We start from the raw sequence: 26,920 nt of genomic DNA on the forward strand, positions 1-26,920 counted from the left end.
CTCACAACAGAATTTAAATACCAGATAAATACACATAAGCATTTTGGGTCTTGTGAAATGAGCCTCATTTCATTCAATGAAATGTATAATTTTGAAGATCACTACACCATTTAGACTTATTCACCAGCGCCATAATGATGGGCTGTTTTCAAGGTTAGTATATATGTATGATTATAAATAGCCTCCACAGATTTTATTGAATCTCTTTCCTCCTGAAACCATAAACAAAGCCTTTTTCCTGAGTAAAAACCACGTCTGTGTAGTGTCTGGATAGTCTGTTTTCTGCTTTGACATCTTGTTCAAGTCTGCAGTGGTCGGCTGAGACTGGCATTAACCATGTTGCATCATTTCAGACTGTCTGCAGCCCTGACAGATCTCAGATCTTAACTGATTCACTGAAAGAAAAAAGAAAAGCAGAACTCACGATGACAAATCCCACAAGAACCAATTCAAGACTTTTGTTTCCTGTTGTGTGTTACCTCTGGCTGTTATGGTTTTTTCTCACGGCCGCTGAATCACACACTCAGTGTTTGAAGCATTTCTGCTTGTGCTCTTGATCAAGACCTCAGAGCTGGAGGTTGTGATGTCACTGCTGCAAATTAGTGAGGATAACTCAAATGCAGAGGACGAACGTCCCCAGAAGGATTGTTAATGTAAAACCTAGCTTAACTGAATTACATAACAATTCAACATGATTGTTTGATGCACTGTGGCTGCTGGATATTTTACATTTCTTTGCCTGGTGTGTAACTTCTTAAGCCCATGTGCTGGTGACAGCACATGGGCATTATGTGCTGGCATTATGTTTACAGGGTGGTCCCTCCATCTGTCCCTTTCTTGTGAACATGATATCTTAAGAATGCTCTGATAGAATTTCATCAAATTTGGTTCAAAGGTTCATGTGGGCGTTAGGATGAACTGATTTGATTTTGGTAGTGACAGGATGAAGCAGCTCTGCACCGCTTTCATAGGTCCCGGGGCAGCTTCACTCTCAGCAATGGCAGCATCTTCCTCCTCCATACGGCGTACCTGCTCCACAGTGTATTTGGAGTGATTTAATACACTTTCAACAACTTTCATATTTATCAGATTTTGTCATGTAGTTGCTGTAGTCACAGGTTTTGATTGTGCTATTTCCCCACTCTCAATCTGAAGACACGTGTGTTGTAGTTCTAGCCAACAGCCAGTAGATCTCAATGCTCATCTTCACGTAATACTGATATATTAACAACACAGAGCGAGTTGAAAATTGACAGAGATCCAATTATTTGGATTCAATGTAAATGGTTAAAGGTCACAGCTCACAGTGACCTCCCAAAAATCTCGAAATATAAACGCAGTGGTTGGTAGAGGCATACTAAACAGGGCAGTAATTCTAGTTCTCTCTTTCTCTAACCCATCACAACTACAATACACTGTCTTATTGCACAGTGTATTGTTTCCAAATACATCTGTGTTTTGGAAACAAGTGCTGATGATGTTATACATAAAAATTGAAGTTTCTTTTATGTTTCATAGCTTTTAATAAAGGGGAAGTAACAGTTGTCATGTAGACATGTTCTGTGCAAGTTGAGAAAAAAAAGTGAAAATCATCCTAACATTTAGATATATACACAATACAGCTGTTATGTGAAATTAATTTTGAATGTGAGTGTACCATGTACCTGCCTCACATGATACGGTTTCAGGGTTTTGTGTGCGAGGAGCTTTCTTTTATTGAAACAAACCACCGGCAAAGTCCGCTAATGGAGGTTGCCGTAGTGATGAGAGGTAAAGGGCCTCTGTGTGTGTTTGTTAGTCAGTATGTCAATTTATATTAAATCTGTATCAACACACTCCAATCCCCAGTCAGTCTGAGCATATACACACAAGCACGCACCTGAAGCAACACACTGATTTTTCAGTATCTCGATCACTGAGAGAGTCAAACTCGCTTTTAGTCTTATCAGGTCATTTTGTTTTAAAACCAGTCAAAATGTGACATTACAGTCATTTTCACCTGTTTCTCAGACGGTAGAGCGGGTCATCCACCAACCAGAAGGTTGTTTGTTTGATCCCTGTCGCCTCTATATTCAGTAGTGTCTTAGGGCAAGATACTGAACCCAAATTGCTCCTAATGGATGTGCCGACAGTGTATGATGTGACTGAATAAAAATGCTGAGTAAAGTGGTTCTGCATGAAAGTGACATGTAAATATGGTTTGAGTGGTTGGTAAGATAAGAGAAGCGCTTTATAAATATAGTCCATCTATTTCTGTTCTTTGAGATTTCTTGGGGAAATTAGCTTCGTTGTCTTGAAACAACAGTGTTGCCCATTAATTGTACAAGCTGTGGCCCGACATATTCTTATCTGTCCCTCCACAGTTTAATTATGAACCAACATTTTTTACAGATCTCATACTATTATAGGGGATTTCTAGCTTGGTGTGTGCGCCACTATTTGCTGCATGCCCATTAGCGTTACAGCTAGCTACCTCACACTCACAATATGGTCCATAACATTCTTACCATCAACCCAGTCAGTGAGACCTCAGTGTTCCGCTGCAGTTGGGACATGTACTGCAGTTTTTTTCTCTAAGATAACAACTTGTCTTTCCCTCTCAAGTCTCTGTGCCTGTCACTCAGAATCTGTTGCACATGAGTGTGACTTGTGTCCAGGTGTGCCCCTGTTACCTCCATAGATTAGATTAATTGTGTAGGAAACCCTTATTAAGATAAATAAGGAAGTGTTTCTTCACTTGAGGTGATTCAAGGCTTATTGTACTAGCATATTTTATAATCTTTGCAGTGTCTTTAATTATATCTGGTAACAGCTTTTCTACTCCAAATCCAGGATTTTATTCTTAGCTAATACACGACCAAATGGGTTTCTTGGACTTCAATTCGATTTTATTTGTATAGCACCAAATTACAACATACCTTATCTCAAGGCACTTTCCATACATACACTCCAGTGAACCTTATTTGGTCAAATTGAAACTCTTTCATAACATGATTGTGCATATAGCTGTATACAGCTGTGTTTCAGACATGAAGCCTTGACTATGAAATAATATTCAGTTTCATTGTAAAGAAGGACATGTCGGTAATTTGCAGTGTTATCCACACACACACACACGCACACACACACACACACACACACACACACACACACACACACACACACACACACACACACCCTCAGTGTATCCCATTGCCCTTGGTGTCATTAGACCGTCTACTCTTGAGTGGCTCTGAATATGAATGAGTGTGTCGTGACTCCCGTTTGAGCTGCTCCTCTACCCGAGTGCAGAATAGCATGCACTTATGTGTACGCTTGTGTGTGTGTGTACACTTGTGTGTGTGTGTGTGTATAGGCTCATGTGATGTGCTGAATCCAGGTGTTAGATGTAAAAAAAGACAGGACAGAGGCAAATTAACAGATTAAAGAAAGAGAGAAACAGAGATGACAGTCTGCAGTATGATCAGTGTCTGTGCTCTTAGAAAATTCCTTGTCCATCACCTAACCTCATCTCTTACCCTGTTTTTCTCTTCTTGCTATTTTCCTTTCTCTGTCCATCTCCTTTCTTGTACCTAATATTATTGGACTGTTTCTTCATCCTCACAAAGGTGTTGTTGCTTTTGTAGTTTTTAATGATTTACTAAGCATCATATGTAAAGCTGTGCCTTGGAAATACTTGTTTTCATAAAAATGCCTTGTGAGAAAACCCATTCGATAACCACTGAGCCAGATTAACCAGCTGAAGATCCCTCTTCTCCATCACTGTGAGCTGGTTCTCACATTCTGACTCATCTGCTGCCACAGCAACAGCAGATGAGTCTTCCTCCACCTGCTTTACCTTTACATGCATCTCGTTGCCTTCATCCTTCAATTACCTAGTACCAAGTAATTTGTGAAACCTCCTCTGCTCTTACAATACATGTACATGTTCTGTTTAATGTGAGGTTCATCTGTTGCTTGACTGCCTCCTAGAGGACCAAAACCACAATTTTAGATTTGTATGTCGCCTTAGGTGTTTGACCTTTCTGTGTGGAATGTGTATGCTCTTTCCTGTGTGTTTGGGTTTTCTCCAGTGGCTGCAGCTTTCTCCCACATTCGAAAAACTTGCATATTGGGTTCAGGTTAATTACATTTTCCCTGGGTGTGAAAGTGAGTTTGAATGGTTGTTTATCTGTGTGTGTTGGTCCTGTGATACACCGGCGACCTGTCCAGGATGTACCCTGCCTGTCACCCAATATCAGCTGTGATTGGCTCTGGCTCTCCCGTAACACTTAAAAACTGAATGGTATAGATGATAGATGGATGGATGGATGGATGGAAATCAAATTAGGCTGGTTAGCAGTGTCCCCTCACAGTTAGAAGTGCCTTCAGTGCAGCCGGAGCCTTTCTTTGTGTCTGTGCAGGTTTGGATGGTTGGATGGTCTGCAGCCCCAGACGTTCAGACCTAACTACTACTATGTTAACAGGGTCAAGGCGTGAAATACTATAGAATGCAAATTATGCTGATGTGAAATTTTACTAGTAGTTTTAATACTTTGACCTTTAAGTTTGGTCCATGTCCTGGCCATTAACATAAAGGAGGCAGGAATTATATACAGCGAACCACCAGGTGGCGAGAGAGACTCTTTGGCTTCAATTCAATGGAGCCGTCAAGATGTCCATCTTTATATAGAGTGTGAACATGGAAACAAGACTTGAAGAGGTAAGCCCATATTTTTACTATTGTTCCTCCACCTGCACACACCACTTACATGTATAACATGTTTTCTGTTTGGATGCTGTAGTTTTAACTCTTGATTAACACACAGCCCATTTTCCTGAATTATGACTTTAAGCACTCGGATGACAGCGTAGTTTGGTTTATATACTCCTGCAATGTAATGAGGATGATCTGAGGGAAATATAATAATAATAATAATTATAATAATAATTTTATTTGTATAGCAATTATCTAAACAAGGTTACAAAGTGCATCACACAAAAGTTTGTGAATGACTAAAACTGAAGAATCAATTGTAATAAAAGATATTCTGTTTAGTCCAATTTACGAACAAATATATCAGAATAAGGTTGAGACCATGAGTTTGTAAAGAAAACACAACAGTTCCCACAATGAGCAACATTTTATAACCACAGCAGGAAGAAAAAGAGTGAAATGTGAAGAGCTGAAGGCCAAGGGAACACACACATCAGATGGATGGATGCTTCACAAAGTTTTGTGTCTGCAGGCCTGCAGGTGTGAGGATTTTATTTTTATTCTCTCTTCTTCTTGTTCTGTCCTTTCTGACCGTGAACGTTTTATTCCTCCCTTGCTTCACCATTTTGTCCTTCTTCCTCCTCCTCTTCGTCCCCTTCTCCTCTCTCTCCTCCATCATTAAACCACAGTGGCCCTCTGTCTCTCCTCTGCTCGGTTACTACAAAGAGATACAAACAACTGCTCATTAATAACAGTATAATCAAACGTGTGTGTGTGCATCTGATTTGTCTTGAAGTGGTGGTGAGGCTGAATGAATATTATAAGTGCATTATCGGGTTATAATAGAGGAGACGGGGATGAAACACACAGGGATTGATGAGAAGCTCCGCTGTTCAGCTTCTTATTCCTCTGTGACGATGCCTCGCAGACTGTGGTGAGTGACCAATGCCTGTCTCATCTGTGTGTTTCTGTATAATTGTGAATGCATGATTACAGTTAGTCCGTTATTAATCTTTCGCGAATCAGTTCCTACTATGTTTTCTCAAACCTGTAGTACAGTTTATCTGCAGCTGAGGGGACGATGCAAGCCGAGAGGAAAAACATCTCAGACATCAACTGCTCAGAGAGTACATGTAATGGCTAAATATACAAGGGACATTTCTTCTTTATGATTATTACAGGGAAAAGCCTGCGATCCTGCTTTAAATGAGGTTAGAGTGAATGATCTGCGTGATTGATTATCTTATATTCTCCAAGACCTGATGATATTATATATTGCAAGTTTTTCTACCAGATTTGGGGGTATTTTATTGTTTTTTCAGATGTAAAGTGTATGTTTTTTCAGGTACTGTTACCTACTTTTTACAGTAGGTATTAGGGATGTAAAGAAGAAAATAAACAGCGTTGATCTTATAGTTTCTAAATAAATATAATAATAATAATAATAATATTAATAATAGTTATTTTTTTCACTTTCTTTGTTGGGTTTGTTTTAAAGCAAGACTCCACAACTCAGGATCGGGATATCCTGTACTAATGGGCCTTTGTGGAGGTATTTACTCTACTGAGTGCAAACTTAGTTTTCACTGAGGTACTGTTAGGACCTGTTGGGTGGCTGTGGCTAAGGAGGTAGAGCAGGTTAAAAACTAACCAGAAGGTCAGCTGTTTTGATCCCCGTCTCCCCCATCCACCTGCCGAAAGTGTCTTCGGGCAAAATACTTAAGCCCAAATTACCCCTGACATTTGTGCCGGCGGAATATGATTGATGTATGATACAGAAAGTGCTCTACTTAGATGCACTGTATGTGTGTGAGTGGTAGAAGGCAAAACTGTACTGTGAAGCGCTTTGAGTGGTCATTAAGATTACAACATTCATAAAAATACAGATCAGACTGTCTATTTGTGTTGAGCTCTGCTGTTAAATAAACAGGTAAACAGGTTTCATCGTCTATCACTCAGACATTAGAATTTCTCAGTGTATTTGTTTCCTTTATCAAGAGAGAAAAGAGATTAGTGAAGTATAGAGCAGTGTAGGACACAGTGTATTGGAGCAGATGGTAATAACAGTGTTGGTGTGTGTTGCATCTTCAGGATATTTGATGGCTCCAATCACAGAGCTCTTCAGTCAGCACTGTTCAGCCGCGTCTGATACAGATCAGATTGCTTTGTTCCGTAAGAGCAGGATACAGGGGACGTGGCTATAACAGGATCGGTGTGAAGGATTACTAAGTGAGGTTCTGTAAGGAACCATCACACCCCTGTGTCACTGAGCTGCTACTCATGTTCACCACTGAGCTCCCCTGTGTATTTACCAACAGACAAACAAGAGTGTTTAATTTCTGAGGCTCATCCCCAGATTGTTTTACAGGCAGGATTTTGAATCTGGCCGACTGCCACTTCCTCCTTGCTGTTCTTAACATGCATGTGTGCAGCAGAGAGTCTGCAGCTTTCTGCTGTTAATTGGACGTTGATACTTGTCACACATTATTTCCATCCTCTGCGTCTCCCCTTTCCCTGATGTCATCTGCTTCCACTTCCCATGTCGGCTATTCTCTGCTTGGCTGAAACAAAACAGCTGCTCACATCAGAGAGCGATCTCCTCTCAGACCGTGTGCTAACCGCTCTGGGATGTGGATCCCCGCGCACCTGCGGCGTTCCTCTCTCTGCTTTTCAAGAATAGGGATGCAGCTAATACACAAGTAACTGGATGGGGCTGATCTGTAGTCTAATTTAGCATTTAATTGATTATTTGAATTTAATTAATTCGCATTAAATATCGTTATTCTATGATATTTATGAGTGTGTGTAAATTGGTAAAGATACAAATAAGATGAGGTTTCATAAGAGCACTGTGGGGCATTGGCGGAGGTATAAACTCTACTGAGAGTCATTCTAGTTAGGCCTGCATCAGTGTCTGTACTCTCCCAGTGTGACTGTGTTCCCTTTTGCAAATAGCCAATAAGAGAAGGCTTAAATAAGTCATACCTGAGTTAAATTGTTATGTCGACTGATGGACAGGATGAGTGACAGAAAATATAAAAGAGAAGTAGAAGAGCATGGACAGAGGAGGTATCTCCTTCTTAGAAAGTCCGGTAGGCAGGTGTAAATGTTATCTGTGTGCCAGCATCATGGAAAATAGCAAATGGGCTGCCGCTGCTATTTCTGGAGCCTGGCATTTACTCTATCTCTGCTCTCCCTTCTTTACAGCAGGGAACGATGGTGAGTTGTGACCACCGAACAAACACCAGACTAAACGTCTGCTGGTATCATATTGACTTTGGACGATGGCTTATTAAAACACGAGGCTTTGCTCTGTAGCGGGGGGGGGGGGGGGGGGTGCAGCCTTAATTAGCTGTCAGCTTTGTGGTGTTTTGCTTATTTGAGGCAGTTTGCGATGCAGTGTATACAGTAACAGCCTATAATCTGATGTAAGTCTGCATGCAGCGGTAGAGTGAAAGTGAGGTTAATATGGAAACCGTTGTAACAACACAAACACACCCATATACAGGAGTTGCATTTCCTAAAAAGTTAAACTGAAACTGTCGATTTTTTCCTATCTGACTCTGGGTGGCTGTTTAAGCGTGTGTCCATGTGTGTGTGTGTGTGTGTGTTTGAGAGAGAAAGGTAGAGAAACCAAGGAGACCACAATGTTACAGAGATAGTTGCACGAGTCGGATGTGGGAAGTGGTCGAACTCCACCCATCCTCAAGAGCTCAGGGGAGGATGCTACACTTCCTCTTCTCTTACACATCGAATTTCAGAGTTGCAAAACATACACAATTCAATAGTTTTTTTCTATACATGACATTAACTATTACTCTCCCGCCAGTTTTTAAATTAAAATGAAGGTTAACTTTTAAACCCTAAGTGATTACAGCATCATAACTGCATTAGTAAAGATGCAGTCATGTCATATTCCCTGGATTATTTAAAATCATTGATTCAGTTCATTCAATTTGCTTGTACTGTTTTCCTGCACCCGTTTGGAAAATTAACACATTTTCAGCTGTTTCTCCTGTGACCACTGGAGGAAGCTGACTGCACGTGTTGGCCACAAAGTGCCTCTCAAAGGACGAACGCTAGAATGAGAGCAGGTCAAGGGAAGTGGAATGATCACTAGGGGGCGGTACTGCTCTATTTTAGTGTCAAGCTCAGACCCACCTGTTAACATGTTCACTTGTTGAAGCTGAAATACAATCTACACACAGGACTTTTAAACCAATAGAGAAGATACACTCTTTTTTTACTGAGAGAAGAGGTTGATGAAAATTAAATGCCGGTAATAGGACATGTTTTTATTCATTGTGTGTCTTAACCACACATAAATTGGTTCTGTTACACACAAACCAACCACAGCTCCACATACTGCAGCCACCATCTTACTGTCAGCTCACATAAAGCTCCTAAAACTCTCTGCACCTCATGTTTATAGGCTACCACTGCAAGGCAAATGCACTGTGCGTTTTTCAGCCATAGTACTGTATCTAGTGGCCTATAGGGAGCCAAGGCTGTTGCCATGGCAGCGGGAACTGATGATCACCTAAGGGATGGTCCAATATGGTTTATTGCCATGATGAAATGCCCCGTTTATCTATCAAGCAGCCAGACTTCATTGCCAGTGTATGAAAACATGACCACCGCAAAGATAATCAGGCTCGCAGTGCTATTGGTTGCCTATAGTGACCACATTGGTCCCCTCACAGTGCGATGTAAAGATTGCTTGTGTGTGTGTTTGTGTTTGCGTGTGTGTCTGTGCAAAGGAGGATAAAGAACATGGAAGTAAAAAGCATCACATGACTGGTACTAACTGTGCTTAGCGCCCTGTGTAGCTTTCTGCACAATCTCTTTGAGGAGAAGTTTTGTTTCATTCATACGTTAGCATGTTTTTATGCAAATGAATTTACATGGTGCCTGCACATGCCTTTAGAAGAGATTTCCATTAAAGGTCAGGTGGTTGTCACGGCTGTAGAAAATATAGGAGGGAGATAAGGGAGGCTGTGTGATTTTGATGAGAGCAGATGATAAGTGTGAGTAGCATTGAATAAACATTTTTTAACAATTAAATAGCACTAAATCAGTTCATAAGCATTAACTGTATAAAAAAAAAGGATGCCATCCCAACTTAATCTCAATTCCTCCTTCCAAATTTACCATGAAAACTGGCACCACAGCTTAAAATATGAAGGGATATAAAATACATATATCAAAAACTGAGACTAATACAACAGCAATAAAATAAATAAAACTTTAATTAAATGCAGGCTACATTTTCACACCCCACCACAGAACCAAAACAATAAAGTTGCAGGTTGTGAAAACAAATGCAATTAACATGATTAAAGAAGCTAAATAGCGCTGTGCAGCTGAGAGAAAATGCAAAGATTCAGTGCTTTTATCTGTGGTTTAATCACAAAAATCTGTCACATGTTTTGTCTACTTAGATAAACGCATCTTTAAAACTAAAGACATTCATACTTTTGAATTCACAGTCAAAGCCATAATATGTAGTTTCCGAGAATGAGGGTAACAACAGATGAAAATGAGCCTGAACACTGATAGTTTGTCTTTTCATCGATGGACAAGTACCCATCTGACAAAAAAATATCTGCTTATTTCTCTCAGTGTACAAAATACGACATGTGTTACCACCAGTGTCACCGTGTGTGCTCAGCTTATTACTGCCTGTTCCTCTCAAGTCCCCCAGACAACCAGCTGCCTCTTTGCTTTTGACAAATATTTACTTCTTGCTTTCCCTGATCTCTCCCCCCCCCCCCCCCCCCCATACACACACACACACACACAGAAGCTGATAAGCGCACCATCTGGCCTGAGTGCAGCCTGTTAAGGGCTCATAAAAGAGACCCTCACCTATTGAGACGCTCCCTGAGTGGCAGGCTGGTGAACAGGTAGAGAGCAGGCACATGATTGCCCGCCCTCATGCACACATCCATTTCCACGGGGGACGTAGGAGGTGAGATAGATATGAGTTGAATGGATCCAAGGATGTACCCGCTCTTCAATTTCTTCTGATCTAACACCCTCACAGACTTTCTTTGAGAGTAAAGACTTCCAGAGAACTATTACACAAAAAGTGTCATGTGCGTCAAAATACACATCTGACCACTTTATATAACATATCATCACCACTGGAGCTGTTGTTCAAAAAGTTTGCTATCATATCACATCACAGTATAAGGCAGTTAAATAAAGTATTACTGCTTCACCTAATCCTCTTCTTACATCTATGTTTCCCAGTCTATTCTTTACAATTCCATTAGTAACCTTATCATTTAAGAAGAGCTATTACTAAGATATAGGTTCATTATTTTAAATTGGATTATATATATTCATATATATAATATGGTTTACACACACTTTCCTCATTTGTGCCTGTTGCTGCGGTCCCTCTCTTCAGCCTTTGCCTGTTCACTTGTATATATGCCTGTCAGCTCTGATTGGTCAGCTGTTTCTCTTGTGATTGGTCAACAGTTTCCAGTGAGTGTTGGAAATATCAGCTACCGCTCTCTTTATCAGGGGACTAGTGTGACTAGGAGTGCATTAAGCAAATTGTGAGGCCACATATAGAGCTTGAAATATTGGTAATGGGAATATTTGTATTATTATTATGGGTATCAAATATCAGTCGGTCTCTAGTCACATGACGTGACATCCCCATACTGACAGGTGCTTCAGGAGTGGATTTTAGACTTTTTGGCTTTTAAACAAAATCAAATCAACATTTTCATCTGCAATGTTCAATATGAGTATTCAGAGAAATTGAACTTCACTGCCCTGGCTCATCAAAAACTAAGGGAGGGCGATGAGTGGGGCTGTAAAAATTCTCCAAATCTACAGATTGGTCCCGGTGAGAAAGGTCTAGTGTTGGTGTTTTATGAAAACACTAACATTTGGAACACATACAAATATGTGAACAAAACTAACCAAAAAATAGGAAAAAAGGTCTCCCACATTCTCAACATCCAAAGTTCAATCCATATATTCACATATGTGCTATATTTAAGTCCATTTCAGTCTCCCCAACAAGCCCAACACAGTTCAGTTCAATCCAGTTCAAACAAGACAAAACAGATACAATCAGTTCCAAGGTTCTATCGTGGATCTTCATAAACCAACAGCTCAGGAAAGTAAACCGAAAGAGAAGCGTTCAATGACAACTCTATTCATATATACAATATGTTCAAGGCACTCGCGGTAATGTCGATGGTCAAGTCGGTCAGTCAGTTGGGCAAACGCTGGCCGACAGCTCCAGGGAAAATTCAAATGGAATAAACAATCCACAAGATGATTTCCTCCAAAATCCAACTTTAGGGAAGAGGCATCTGCTCCAGAGCGGGGACAACACGCAGATTTAACAACATGATTTTGTAAATTGCCGATCCTCTCCAACCTTCCCACTCATTGCCCTGAAGCTAGTCAATTCTGTGTGGTGGTTCAGATTACGCAGGGTTATGATCGAGGGGTGGGATTGGATGGAGTTTGATTGCACTCACATGATTGCACACACATACGCACACGCAAAAAGGCTGCACCTGCTGCCGTGACAGCGTGTGGGAATGGGCATATATTGTGAACAGAAACCATGGACATTGGAGCACAATTTGGGTTTTGGTTCGAGAATCGTTATAGCCCTAGCGACGACTCATGAGGTGAAATCACCCAGTGCAGCTTCTTCGTTTTTATCGGTAAGTCAAATATCATAAATCATGATCTGATCAGTAATGATTACATTGATGATAACAACTGCTTGTCACGTGAATATTTTCTCTATCGCATCGTGTTACTATTAGTCTGTCCATGCTAACTAGAACTGGCAGTGTTGATGTTGGAAACCAGTTAGAAGGATGTTAAAAGTTGTGCCCCACGACTTTGTGTGTTTTGTACACAAACACTTGACTTAAGCTAGCGGCTAATTACAGCCCGTGTCCTTGGTGGAGGGTGGTGCTGTAGCCGGAATGATTGACGGGATGGCGAGAGTGACTTTGCATTGTTCGGAGGAGAGAAATAATCTATCAAGGGTGATAGAGGAAAAGGGCCTGGACACTATAATGGATCCTTTTCATTTAGACAAACGGGCACTGCTGTCCGCGCCGCACGTCAGAGATGCTCTTAACATCTCAAAAGAGATAAGATGTTTTGGATGGGAGAGAGAGAGTAAGAGAGAGGTGAGAAAAAGTGATGGAGTCCCTCTTGGGGAAAACTGAGCCAAGAGGGAGAGGAGGAAGGCAGAGGAGTGAGGACAAAGAGGGTGACTGAAGGCACTGGGGGCCATGAAAGGAAATCTCTCTCTCGCTCTCTCTCTCTCTCTCTCTCTCTCTCTCTCTCTCTCTCTCTCTCTCTCTCTTTGTCTCATGTAAAGTTTGACCTCTGTGGGTAAAAGCGTGTTTGTGTGAGAGGGAGAGAGAGATCGAGGCAGCCTTCTCTGGGACTCTGTGGGGTCACAGGGTCACATTTGTTGACAGATGGTGGAGCACCCATGGAAGCTGATGTTCTTGTTCATCCTTAAATCCTCTGATTCAGGAGCCATTTTTATAAGTTTCTATTAAACTATCTGTTGTTTCTCTCTTTGTCTGTCTGAGTCTTTGTCTGAAATCACTCTCCGCGTCGGCTCAGTCTGCTTCTATTCCAAGCCATAGATGGACTTAAGGGTAAAATCTATATTAAAGCTGCATCTGGTTCCTGTTCAGCTCTGTGTTTTATATGCACACATAAATATACACACCCTTCTTTCAGTTCATCCATTTGTACATACATCACAATAAGGCCCTGTCTCGCACCAGCAGGGCTGAGCTCAAACCCAATTTTCTGTCAGAGGAATAAATCATCTCCCTCTGTGAAACCTGCAGATCCTGCTGCTGCCTGTCCTCCCCTGGTCGGCCTGTACGTGGTTGCTAACAGCTGAAATGGTAATGGCTAGTGTTGATAGATCATGGCAATTTAACCCTGTCACGACAAAATCAAATTACATGCTGCGCAAGATGACAATCTAAATGTAAAGTGAGACATGCAGCATTTTGAAAAATCTTCATGTGTAAAATGATTGATAGAAAATAGACAGCTGTTGCGACGCCCGTCAAACCTAAACATGTTGGGAATAAATGACTTAGGAATAAATGACACAGAACAAAACAAGACAAAACAAAGAAGAGGGAGATAATGTAAAAGAAAATAGTCTTCACTTGTGATCCAGCTTCAAACTTGCACTGTTGTTTGGAAACGGACATCACCCTATTATGGAGTTTCACAACTAGAGCCACATACATGTATAGAAACCGTGATGGGCCTGCTGTGCCAAGTCTTGGTTGCTAAGCTGTTACTGGAGTAGTGTTTGCGGCATGGAGTTCAGCTTGTAGTCATGTGGCATTAAAGAGATACCACCCATAAATTAATATACAATCATTATCTACTCAACACCAAAACACTTTTGGAGTTTCAAAAAAGTGTGTGAGAGAGAGAGAAAGCGAAAGAGCGGGAGAGAGACAGCGAGAAAGCGAGTGAGAGACTGAGAGAGTAAGAGAGCGTGAGAGAGAGAGAGCCTACTGCCAATCACATGAATTAATTTCCGTGAACTTTTATATAACAACAGCCCTGAGGTTTCTTGTATTATCACTGGAATTTAAAAGTAGTCCTATATACTCAAATAAATACCGGTACTATACAGTATGAAGCCGTGCATCTTCCGCTACTGCAAATATTTCTGTGGAGGTTAGGGGGCTGGGAGAACACCTTCCCCTGTACTAGAGGATCAATCAGCGCAGGTGAGCTGTTAGCTGATTGATCCTCAGGTTTAAATGGCAGAAACAGAGCTTCCTCAGGCTGACACATGGAGAGACACAATCAGGACGGAGACACAATCAGGACACGTGTTGGTCATTTGCAAAATTTTCGTGGAAACAATTGGGCGAGATCTCTATCCTCTAGAACAGTGGTTCTCAACCTTTTTTCAGTGACGTACCCCCTTCGAAGAAAAAATTCTGCTGAGTACCCCCTAACCAGCGCAAAGCATTTTAAAACTCCATCAATTTCCATAACATTGCTCATTTTAAGTGGTCTCTCTTGAACTATTTTGAAATAAAAAGATATAAAAAATAACTATTATTATCTCAATATAAATAAAGATTTCTGCACATCAAAATAATTATCAACTTAAAGTGACCTCTTTTGGGATCATAATAAAGATATGTTCTCAAACTGAACTCATGAACTTAATTATAGCTAAACACTTCTTCCCAAAAAATAAATCATTAACTTAGTTTTAAATAAAAGATTAGCTCAAAACATATTTTTTCAATATTTATCATCTAAAAATATCTTCTTTAAGGATCGAAAAGAATACTGACAGGTAGCTTGTTTCCCTCTGCTTCTCGCATCGTGTCTTGAGATGACCTGAATTCAGAAAGTTTCCTCTTAAAAAACTCAGGTGGCTTACCAACATGACTTTCATGTTTTGTCTGGAGATACCGCTGAAGATGTGGTGGCTTAATGCCACTGTTGGCTAATCTCTCCCCACAGAAAAAGCAAAAAGTGTAAATAACCCAATCTATGTTATTGTTAATATTGTTGAAGTGTCTTTCTGTTATTTTATTGTGAAATATTTGTTCGCTTTAAGGTCATACAATTTCATTTCCGCTTTTGTATTACATGCTTTATTTTGAAAGGGTACCGGTAGAGACGCGGACTTCTTGTTATGAATCATTAACTTCACAATGGAAAACTTTTACGTTTTAGCGAGCCTCCGAAGAGGCACAAGCTCTCACGGTGTTGTTTGGGGAAGGCTCTCTGCTCTGGTTTCGCCGTCTTTGGTACTTGTCCCTCCGTGTTTCAGCAGCTGCTTGCTGCTGCACTTCAACTCAACTCCATTGTTGAAGTTTTCAAGGCAGGTGATGACAGGTGGTGTGTGCCAGGTTGGGTCAAACCATCGGTATGGGGGAGACTCTGTTTTTTTAGGATAATTAAATTGAAAAGCCTACTGAATATAAAATTTAGTTCATGAACTTACACTTATATTTTATTGAATGTTTGTTAAATAACAAATTTTCAAGGATCTTTGAATGGATGCTAATTTTAAATATATAAAAAACAAAATCTCAAGTACCCCCTGGAGTACCTGCAAGTACCCCCAGGGGTACGCGTACCCCCATTTGAGAATCACTGCTCTAGAAGAGCAGTGCGACCTCCGCGGCTGAACCATGGCAGCACCAGCCAGTGTGCCAGATCCAATCTGTAAACATGGGTGTGGAAATGAAAACCAGGCATTCCCTTGACGTTCCGCTGTTGTTCCGCCTCCAGTGTGCAATTGTGTGTACGTTTTTTTAAGGACTGGAAGATGCATGACCTATACTGTAGAGTTCTGGTATTTAGTATTGAGTATTCAGACCCACTTTATTCAAGGAAATACAGCTGTCATATTAGAAACCTCATGTAGCAGCTCCTCGGCAGACAAGCAAACCTGTGTGAACAGCAGACATGCATCAGACGCAGCAGATCAGTGACCCAGGCATCACACGCTGCACATGCTCCCACTGTGGCCCTGATGTAAAGTTGAATTTGTCTTCTGTTTTTATACGTGTCAGAAATCCATTTGTAATTCCAGCCAACAGACAAACATGTCTAAAATGTAGGGTACACGTATTTGAGTGTGTGAGTGTGTATCTGAGGCAAAATAACATCCAAAGCCCAATTTCGAGCACTTCACAAGCCCAGATAAACAATCATGCTCTTAATAGCCTGGATTGTGTGAAAATAATTGTCCAATGACATTTCTGTCGCCGTTAAAAAAAGATGGGGGGGGGGACTCTGGGCCAGTGAGCCTGGTGATTATCAGAGGGCTGCCTGTGACTTGACACTGAAATCAGAGCTCACAAAAGGAACGGATATATATCCTATTCATCATCGCCCTGCATTACTCGCGTCTCATTTCTCTCTGCAGGAATTCTCGCCTGTCATCGCTCACTTCCTCACTCAGTCATTTCTGATTTTTCTCCTTTTCCTTTGTTTTTACTCAACTATCTTTGTCTTTGTCCCTGGTCTGTTGGAGTTTGTCTCTTCTCTTCATTTCCTCCCCCTTTTGATGATCTACTTTTCTTTTCAAGTATGTGTTTGAGGAAAGGTGGCCCTCTTGCCATACATGGGAGTTAAGACCTGAAGCCATGTAATTGCTCCTGGCAAACCGACCTGTAATCAATAACTGGCATCTGGCGCTGACAGTCTCTAATAATCTTTAAAAGACGCCCTCTCAGCCTCCCTGTTAGACTGATGGCCTGTTCAGGGTGTGCCCAGTGCATGCTAGGATCATACCCAGCCTTTGTGACCCTGAAGAGAATAAGTGGTCTTGCAAATGGATGGATAGAAGGATGGATGGGAACACATCCACTCCCTCGTGCCTGACCTCCATCCATTTCCTCCACCTCAGATTCATATAAGAGCCGACAGGTGCAGGCTGGCGTTTTACTACGCAGCTGTAACTGATACAGTAATGTCAAATCAGTGATTGACGAGATGTGTCGCAGCATGATGAGGCGTGGGGCTCAGGGTCAGGTTGACATTGGTCTGTTTGGTTGCTTTTCTCACACAAAAGGAATTTTACTCCAAAGCCCTTGAAAATATGGTTGAAAACGTTGTCAATGCTTGGTCAGCAACAATGAGTTTAATAGAAGGTAAAAAATCGTGGAAGGTTGATTAATTAATTTAAGGTTTTGCACATCAAAAGCAACGCAAACGAACAGCAAAAAATGAAGGAATAATTAATAGTAAATTTTGATGCATCTGTAAAATCACATTAGGAAGACACGATTTAGTGAATAAATCATCTATGTATTAATTCCTGAAGTATCTGTCTTTCTAACTCTCAGTCTTTCCCTTTTGTTAAGGGCCTAAATTAATTTAGTGCCATGTGGACATGCGATACATTCAACATTAATAACATCGTAATAAAGAGAGCTCGGTAGCAGACTGAGTGCAGCAACTAGTCTTTACTTGCTGCAGCTCTTAATTACTGCAGGTCACAATTACAGTTTAAAAAAGAAAACTGCATCCAGCATCACTACTTGCCAAGCCAACAGGCCATTACAAACAAGCAGGTGTAGAACAAGTTTGCACTAGTTTTATGATGATCGGTTCCTTTACTTAATCACGAAAAATAAAGAATAAATACGAGTGCAATATTAATGAATAGAGAACTTGGTAGGTTTCTCTTCTTGGTTCAGGATCTAAAACTGGTCCACAGCTGCTTCAGGATGGACTTCAGGATGTCCAACGCACAGTTTGAAGAAGTGCTGCATCAGCTGGAAGCAAGATCATTGTTAGTTGTTGAGGTTTAAACAAATGAAAGGGTTGTATTTGATTCATTCATTTGCTTTGAGAAGAAGTTGAATTGCCTGTTTCTTGATCCTAGTTTCATAATATCATCCATTCAACCCTGAATGCACCTTGTCTGACGATGTCAGAGGACATTTAGGCTTAAAACACGATTGTAATGACCTCGTTTCGAGTTGAATATGTGTGTCGGGGCCTCCTAACACTTTGATGTCACCACACGAGCAGTATTGAGGCATGTTATTTTGTTGTTGTTTTAGTACGTCTGAAGAAGGACTTACCATTGACTTCAGGTGTATTGGAGTCTGCTCTAACAAAGTATACCCCCTGATGCTCTCTAAGTGTTTGTGGACTCAAACACTTCACCCACCCCTCAATGGGCATGGTGGTGGGTAGATAATGAGTGCATTTTCATTTTTGGATGAACTATCCCTTTAACACTGAGTAGAAGTGCTTCGTCAGGTCCTTGTGGGTGTTGTGTCTGTATAATTACCTTTGTCACTTAGATATTACATTAGCTCATGAATCTCAAATTTGCCGCATTATCCTGCGTAAACTCTGCACTTTCTCCTGTTGCTGTCAGTGTTCAGCAGCAGATTTGTGCACCAGTGGTCCGAGTCGACTGTGTCACAGCCTGTCTGGAGACAAAACACCAATAGTCCTGCTGATGGCTCATCCATCAGACACCACTTTGAATACTCTGGGGGGAAAGAGAGCAGTTTGTAATAGCTGTCTATAGGCTGTCATGCTGTTTCAAAGTGCCCTGTTATCCTCTGCACTATTGTTCTGCTCTAAATCTCACACAACCGTTCACTGGTTTCATACACACACACAAACACATACACCTAAAGACAGTTTTATTACTATTTCCTTTTATTAACCTTATTTCTCACGGCTTGAGCCCAGGGGAAGTAAAGTGCTGTTTGTGTTTGTGTGTATTTGTGTGTGTGTGTGTGCGTGTATGTGTATGCATACGTGCATAAGTGACAAGTTTTATTTCTAATTTTGGGTTTTTCACAATATCAGACTGACAGTAACATGGGTGGTGACCTCCGTCACGGCAACATCATTCATAGAATGACTTGTTGTTTGGCATGTTGTCTTCAAAGTAAAAGCACAGCGTTTGTTTTGTTGCTGCCATTCTTTATTTTGAGGTGAATTACAGAGCTTTCATTTTGAAAAGTTGTGAACAGAAGCTTAACAGACCTCTAAAATATAGACATATATACATATGTATATAGAAATTTAATGAATAAAATAATAACAACAGTTAAGTAAATCATCTAAATAGGTATATAAAGCGCATTCCCTGCTGCTGCTCGCTTCAACCTGTAGTTGTTTTGTTTTTTGTTGAGTTTATCTATGATTGTGTCCATGGCCAAGTACCAGCCACACACATGAACAATAATAAAGAAAATGAGAAATGTGATAATATAACGTTTTTCTGTCATTCTGCCCCATAGACGGTTTATAAAAAGCTCTATACACAACAATCAGCAACATAAGAATAAAAAAGTAAAAGTATATTGTAGATTTGTTTGAGGAAGACTCACTAATGACCTACTAAGTCTGAAGTAGGTCCGGATCATAACCATTCCAGGCAGGTTTAGAATGGGCACTGCACTTGTTGGTGTAATGAATCTTACAAAATCCTAATTACTTTTGAACAGTCTCCACTCAAAGGCATTTGTGTGTTTTGTCACACAACAAGTGATGGAGGAAGTTTGAAGAATGTTAAAACAATACATTATCTAAACTTTGCTGCAGTGCCACCACTGTCACATAATTTACTCAGCATCAGCACAGTAGGGCTACCACTGTAATGCAGCTCAGTTCAGTTTTTTCTCCCAATGCTGTTTGGTTTGATATGTAAGTGGTGTCATGTATTTAGCAAAGAGACAGTTTGGTCCAGACTTCAACATATGAAACACAGATTTGTGTTCAGGCTCAGTGTGAAGCAGCTAAAGACAGCTGAGTTTAATGAGCTCATATTATATCCATCACCTAATCACACTCTTTAAGGTTAGACCTTTGTGTGAGTGTATGTGTGCGTGTGTGTGTGTGTTTGTGTGTTGGTCATCACACATTCTGCCCGTCTCCTCCTTCTCCATCTGTCGCCTCTTGACAAACACATGGTGTCATGTTTTGCTGACTCAGCAAGGCCTCCGGCTCCATGGGCTACATCTATAGGCACACATAAAACACACACACACACACACACACACACACACACACACACACACACACACACTAACACACACACACAGACACACACACACACACACACACACACACACTGTCCTGTGTAGGATAAAGAAAGAGAAAAAAGGGTTTACAGTAGCCGAGAGGATGAGCATGACAGATGCATTATGGGACAAAATAAATAAAATGGCAACACTCAATAATGTTATAAGTGCAGCGTCGTCCATTCACTTAAAGCTGTTCAAATATTCATCATGACAACAACAAAATGGAGAAAGATAAGAGGCAGAGAGCAGAGGAGAAGGTTGATGAGAAAAGCAAACAGGCACAAATACAGTTAATTATGAGTTGAGAGGAACAGAGGCTCAGATAGGGACAAACGACGGACAGACAGACTGAAGAGTGAGTGCGTGAGTGAGTTGGGGGGGTTGAGTGTGCATGGTAACAGGTGAGACGTGGTGACAGCACTTGATAAATGCCACATTTCAATGCCAGTCTTACTGCCTGTCACTGAGTGGCAAGGGAAAAACAGATGTCATGGACTGCTCTTATGCCACATGCGTACATGCGGCTATTCATCAGTGCTCACCAGAACGGTGCAAATAACAATTACTAATTATAAAATGCGACTGCAAACGTGAATATACTGCGGAAAATAAGAAAAAACTATGACAAATAAGGAAGTAGTCATCATGGTCCATCCAATCGTTGTCGAGGCTAGTGGATAGCATGCACCTATTCTTTCCTTAAGAAGTTAAAGTTGTGTTTTCATATTTGTTGTATAGTGTTTTTTGGGTAAAAGGGTAAAACTCTTTTTTGGATTCCACTGCCTTAGAAAATCCTCTCAGTTTCAAATTTGGATTTCCTTTGTTGGTGAGCTCCATGGGGGGCTGCTGCTGTGCTAACCCTAACCCTAACTAATTCTGCAGCATAATCCATTCCTCGTCGATCAGACAGCAGAATATGCTGGAAGGTCTTTCTGTTACTGTGGCTATGAAGCTGCACATACAATGTTGACATTTTATCATCTTATGATGTTGATATTCACACAACCAGCAGGTACACTGGCTGTATTATGATCGTTCTGTAAACCCATGTATTGACTCTCATTTAAGCCAATTTGTTTAGTCTCCTCCAACTTTGAGGAAAGTTATGGCTTTTGACGCTAACTGTGTCTGTTGGCTGTTTGGTGTCGGCCAGGTAATGTTGTCCAACTGAAAACAACTGGCGGATTTAAATGTCACTGATGAAAGTGTTGAGAGTGAACCAAAAGACTGCAACTGCATCCTAAACCTCAAACTAGAGATGTTCTGATGCCATTTTTCTTCTCCTGATGCCCATATCTGGATTTATCGGCCAATACCAAGTAATAATCTGATACCTGTGCATTTAAAAAAAATAATTACTTATAGGTAATATATTATATTTTTGGAGTTTTATATTACTATCACTGAAAAGTGATGATTGCTATCATTATAGTTTGGCCTGGCTCAGTCCCAAGTAGTAACAATTTTAGCTCCCTAGGCTAACTTCCAGAAATCATTTCGTCTTCACCACTCTAAAAACAGTAGGCTCCTTGCCAGTGCAGTACAGTGCAAAAGCTGGTGTGGAGAAGTGGGGAAAAGTTATTTCTGCGAAAAGAAAATTGCAGTTGGTTGAAACTAACCTACTTTAAAGACGTGGTATCGGATTTGTAGACATAGATTCACGCACTTGCATATGCCTGTTATCGGCCTTATCAGTGGCATTTCCAATTCTGGTATGGGAACATCTCTATGTTAAACGTGGTTTTACACTAAGATGAAATGATCTACATTATTGGGACATCATAATGTAACTGAAAAAGTGTATAGGTCCCCACAATATGAATACAACCTAGATCACACACAAACATAAAAACACACACACACACACACACTAGTCAATTTTTGACACACTATTTACAATATTTGTGCTAATGCAGGTTTGTTGCATGTGCTCCACAGTAATTAGTCGGTTTTGACTCTTGTGACACATTTTTCTCACAACAACATATGTATCCTGCACACTTGATCCACACTTCTCTTAAACAGTATGTATGTTGTATATCCTCTACGTATGGAGCAGCTAATCTCTAGAATCTGTAGGTGGGGAAAAAGGCACAGTCAGGAATGTGGGCCCTTAATAATAACACAATATTAATGCAGTAATTACCGAAACATTATCTGTGAAGACTTGACTCTCACATTCTTCCCAAAACAAACAAAATCATCTTAAATTTCTTCATTTCATTGGTGCCCTATTAGCTACTTGGTTTACCAATGTAAATACATACAGGTGACAGATTAAAGCAAACCTGAACAAATGAGTAGAGAAACATAATGAATGCAATTGCTTTCACACCGCTGCCCTGCATGGTACAATTAAGCAATTAACATCTTGTCACGCTCTGTAGCATCTGGCAAAATGATGAGCGGTTTGTATCAAGAATGCGAGAGCAAAAGATCGAAATGACTTTCAAACAGAGTTATTTGTTGTTGCTCGGATTGTAGGAGATTTAATCTTTAACATATTCAACTGGCAGGTGAATCAATTGGAATGATGAGTGAATTTACATTTGCATTTAGACCTGTTTGGGAAAATATGATCAGAAGTTGTGGTCAACAGCACATGTTTGATGACCATGATGATTGTACATGATTGTGTGCGATATGTACGAGCAACTCCTCTTCAGAACATCTATGGAGGAAATGGTCTGACAGGAAACATCTCTCAATAATTACTCCGAAAGTAATATTATAGAAGGGATGCGGTGCATATACTCCTCATTACAAAGATGGATGCACATTTGAGGGTTTAGTGGTGCAAAAACCAGAAGCAGAGATACAGAAAAGGTTATATGGTCAGAGGAGTCACCATCAACATATTCTCATTGGGTGAGTGAAGTGGTGCAAGTGTGGTGTACACAGAGAAATAAAGACTGTATATAATGATGGATGACATGACCCTTCCCCAAGAGTGAAGCCATAGCGTCTTGATTGCTGGCTGCAGTAGAGGTATATAGCCTTAGTCATGTAAGCTGACCTGTACTTGTACTTGTATATGTGTGTGTATATATATATATTTGCTAACGTTTTTTTATACTTGATGACAATGTCATCCCCACATCATGAGGGGGTCACTGAAAGGTGATGAAAATGAAATGATGTTAATCATATGCAATGGTTTATTGCATGGCAATTCACAGTCCCCATATCTGAACCCACTTGAATATCGATAGGAGAAGTTATATTGGCCACTTCTCTGTCACAAATATACTGAAATGACTTTAAGTCACTTACAGCACCTTAACTATAATTTTCTGAACTTCCTGTAGATTTTCACTGTTTTGTTATAACAGGTTAAGAGATCGAGCTTATTGCCTCTTTCACACATTTATGTTTTGTGTTTTTGGTTTCAAAAGAGTTTGTCATTCACAGCTGTCAATTCTGGTTGTGAGTGCTCTTCACTGCTGAGCCGAGCAGCAGCCGTGTCCCATTTTGATATGGTATACTCCTGTATGTGTGTGCATGCTTGTCTCTATGGGTGGATGTGTTTTTTTTTATGGGTGCATTGCTTGTATAGGATCAATTTCCCTGCCCTATTGTAGTGTTGGAGCTATAACTCATGTATGTTACCTTCCCTGAGAGGAGCAGGCAGCACACTGCAGTGAACTTATCTCTGAGTTACAACCACCATCTTCCCTGGTCTATTTTGTTTCTCTGTTGCTCATATGGTTCAACAGTGATTTATGACGCCTTAACATTGAAAAACAGCTGTCTAGTAGGTCTGGGAAAATCCTCTTATCAGTAAGATGATGAGTTGTTGCCCTCAGAGGAAATAGATAGTTAGCTGGCATGGCTGCACAAACACAGACGAGTAACACTCAGAAGCTTTCCTAATTGTATTAACAGAAAACATAGTCGAAAGAAATGGCTCAAATGGACACAAGACAACAAGAGTGCTTTAAGAAAAATATATATTGCCTTAACTGTTTTATCAGGAGTATTTTTGTTAAATAACAACATTGTATGGAAAGACCATAGACTGTATATATAGACGGAAGACATGACAGCTCCCCAAAAGTGAAGCCACAACATCTTGATCACCACCTGGTTGTTGGTTGCAATATAGTTCAGGAATCATGCCTCCTCGATGTTAGCGGATTGGACATGGATGTCAAATTACTTAAGTTTGCTCATTTTAGGGTAGTTCTAATCACACTGACATGACATTACATGTTAATATTTGTTTAAGTTCAGACTCTGGCTCCAATTTTCCAAGAGGGCAGCATGTACATCAGGGATACAGGTACGAAGTGGAGACATGTTGTCCATCTTTATATATAGTCTATGGGAATGCATGGAATGGACCTTGGGATCCAATGTGTATTGAAAAAGCATGAATCCAAAGTAAAGAATGGAAACATCATTTAAAACAATGTGAAAGTAACAGTTATTTGTCCACAAAATAAGATGCATCAGGCTTTGAATACACAGACTTTCTTTGTTATTAAGATCAATTCACTTTGGGATTTGTCATTTTATTTTACTTCACCTCCTCCCCATTAATACAGCAGTTATGGATTTCGACATTGCATATATTGATGCAACATTCCACGCTGGTGCTATATCTCTAATTGAGTAGCTGTAGGAAGCCACTGCTGAGCCCACTGCTCACACACTTGGCAGAGGGGGACTTGACTGAATGAGACGAGAGTGGAACAGAAAGAGGAACAACCCATGATTATATAAATGACTGGGCCGAGTGTTTATATGGATTTCTGTTTATTGTGAACACCTCTGTAAATCACTTAGCTCAACCTTCACTTCAGGTTTGCTTATGAATGTACCTGCATGTTTGTGTTACACTTGCACACCTGCTGTGTGTGTCGCCATGTGAAGCCAAACAAATTGGGCTTGGATCCAGAAACAGGAATTGCAGAAAGGATCAGTGTATACAGAAGAGAGTAGGAGGGCACGTACACACAAACACACACATACACACACACACACACACATATACACACACACACACACACACACACACACACACACACACACAAACACACACACACACACACACACACACACACACACACACACACACACACACAGCTAAGACAGAGGTGTGATACAAGCTGAGACTAAATGGCAGATAGGCATGGATGAGAGGATTAGAATAGATTAATGCAGGTAATTAGCTGAGATTGTTCATTATCCCAAAAGAACATGATGAGTGAAAATATATTCATTTGGGATAATCAAGTTTTGATTGCTTTCTTTCAAAATCCACTGCCTGTTCAGATTAGAGAGGATCTTGTTCCAATCTCTGTTTGAGTATCTTATTAATTGTTGTGTTATCATTAAGGTGTTCAATATACTGTATGAGGCTGGTAACTCTAAATTCTTTTTTTAACTCTTTTTACTGCCTGCACCAACAACCAATAGGTTACTCTGCAGGACAGATCATAGACTGAACATTAAAATGGATCACATGAAATCTCCAAAAGTGAAGCCAAAGCATCTTGATTGTCATCTGGTGGTTGGCTGCAGTATAGGTCATAAATCCTGCCTCCTCTTTGTTAGTGAAAGGAACATAGACCAGAATAAAAATTCAAATTACACTTAAATGAAATGTACCATCCTTCTTTGATTTTAGACAGTTCTTATTAAAGATGTATGTTCAAGTGTTCATTTACCCAGTGAGTTTGGGTTATGATGCTCAATGTGACACATCCTGATTGACAGCTGATTCACAATCGGTAGAGCGCTTTTATTGGCAAGACCTCATCCCTGATCACTACTGCTCAGTCCATATCTCCAAGAAGGCAGCATTCATAAATGTTTTGGCTTCTTTTCTGGACAATGAGAGGAAGGGGAGACATGTCTTCCATCTTTAAATACAGTGTATGGGTCTGATAAGAAGAGGCAGGTGGTAGTGAGAGAGGGCGGAGGAAACTGGGGGAGGGAAAAAATAAAGGTCTCCAGAAAAATAACACCTGCCAAAGAGGAGGGAGGATTTTTTGTGGACAGATAAGAGCCACAGAAGATACGTGGTGCTGTTTCAAAGGAGAGAGATGGCAGCTCTGAGATGTGAGAACCAACATGAAGGCAGCTTATGTGCTTTACAGAGTAAAAAAAAATGGATGCTTAGAACTGAAATCAAGACTAAGTGTTTGTGTCTTTACAACACTGACAGTTTGGGAACAAAATGAGGATCTTAAGGACACAGGTATAAAAAAGGTAATTTGGTGCAGGTCCAAATCCAAATCTGGAAATTGTGAATTAAAATGTGGTTTGATAAGCGGCATGTTGGGCCTTGGTGGTGGTTTATGCTCTACTGAGTTCCCCTCTAGTAATATAATGCAAGTTTAATTCCATAACAACAAATGGAAATCTCACTGACACCAGCAGTAATGGGAGGAATCTCTTTCTGCTGCCAACATGACAAACAGAATTTCAGCACATGAGACATAAGTTTGAGTTTTTAATAAACCTGTCGCACATCAGGATGAACCAGTCAGAGCAGACAAAGAATCAAATGCAGTAAATTATACTGATGTCTGGTCCAACAAAGATGCATTCAAATGTAATCATCGCAGCTAAAAAAAATATTTGACTACTGTGTGTACACACCCAGAGTACACAGACACACTATAAAAAGGACACA

The 26,920-nt window shown here is 40.5% G+C and overlaps 1 protein-coding gene across 2 annotated transcripts in view; it reads left to right on the forward strand.

The window, feature by feature from the left end:
• The window catches only part of rap1gap2a (RAP1 GTPase activating protein 2a), a 92,362-nt gene that overhangs the window by 15,485 nt on the left and 49,957 nt on the right, over positions 1–26,920 (forward strand). The window lies entirely within an intron of this gene.

Source organism: Platichthys flesus, chromosome 4, assembly GCF_949316205.1.
Source record: "Platichthys flesus chromosome 4, fPlaFle2.1, whole genome shotgun sequence".
NCBI classification, from domain to species: Eukaryota; Metazoa; Chordata; class Actinopteri; order Pleuronectiformes; family Pleuronectidae; genus Platichthys; species Platichthys flesus.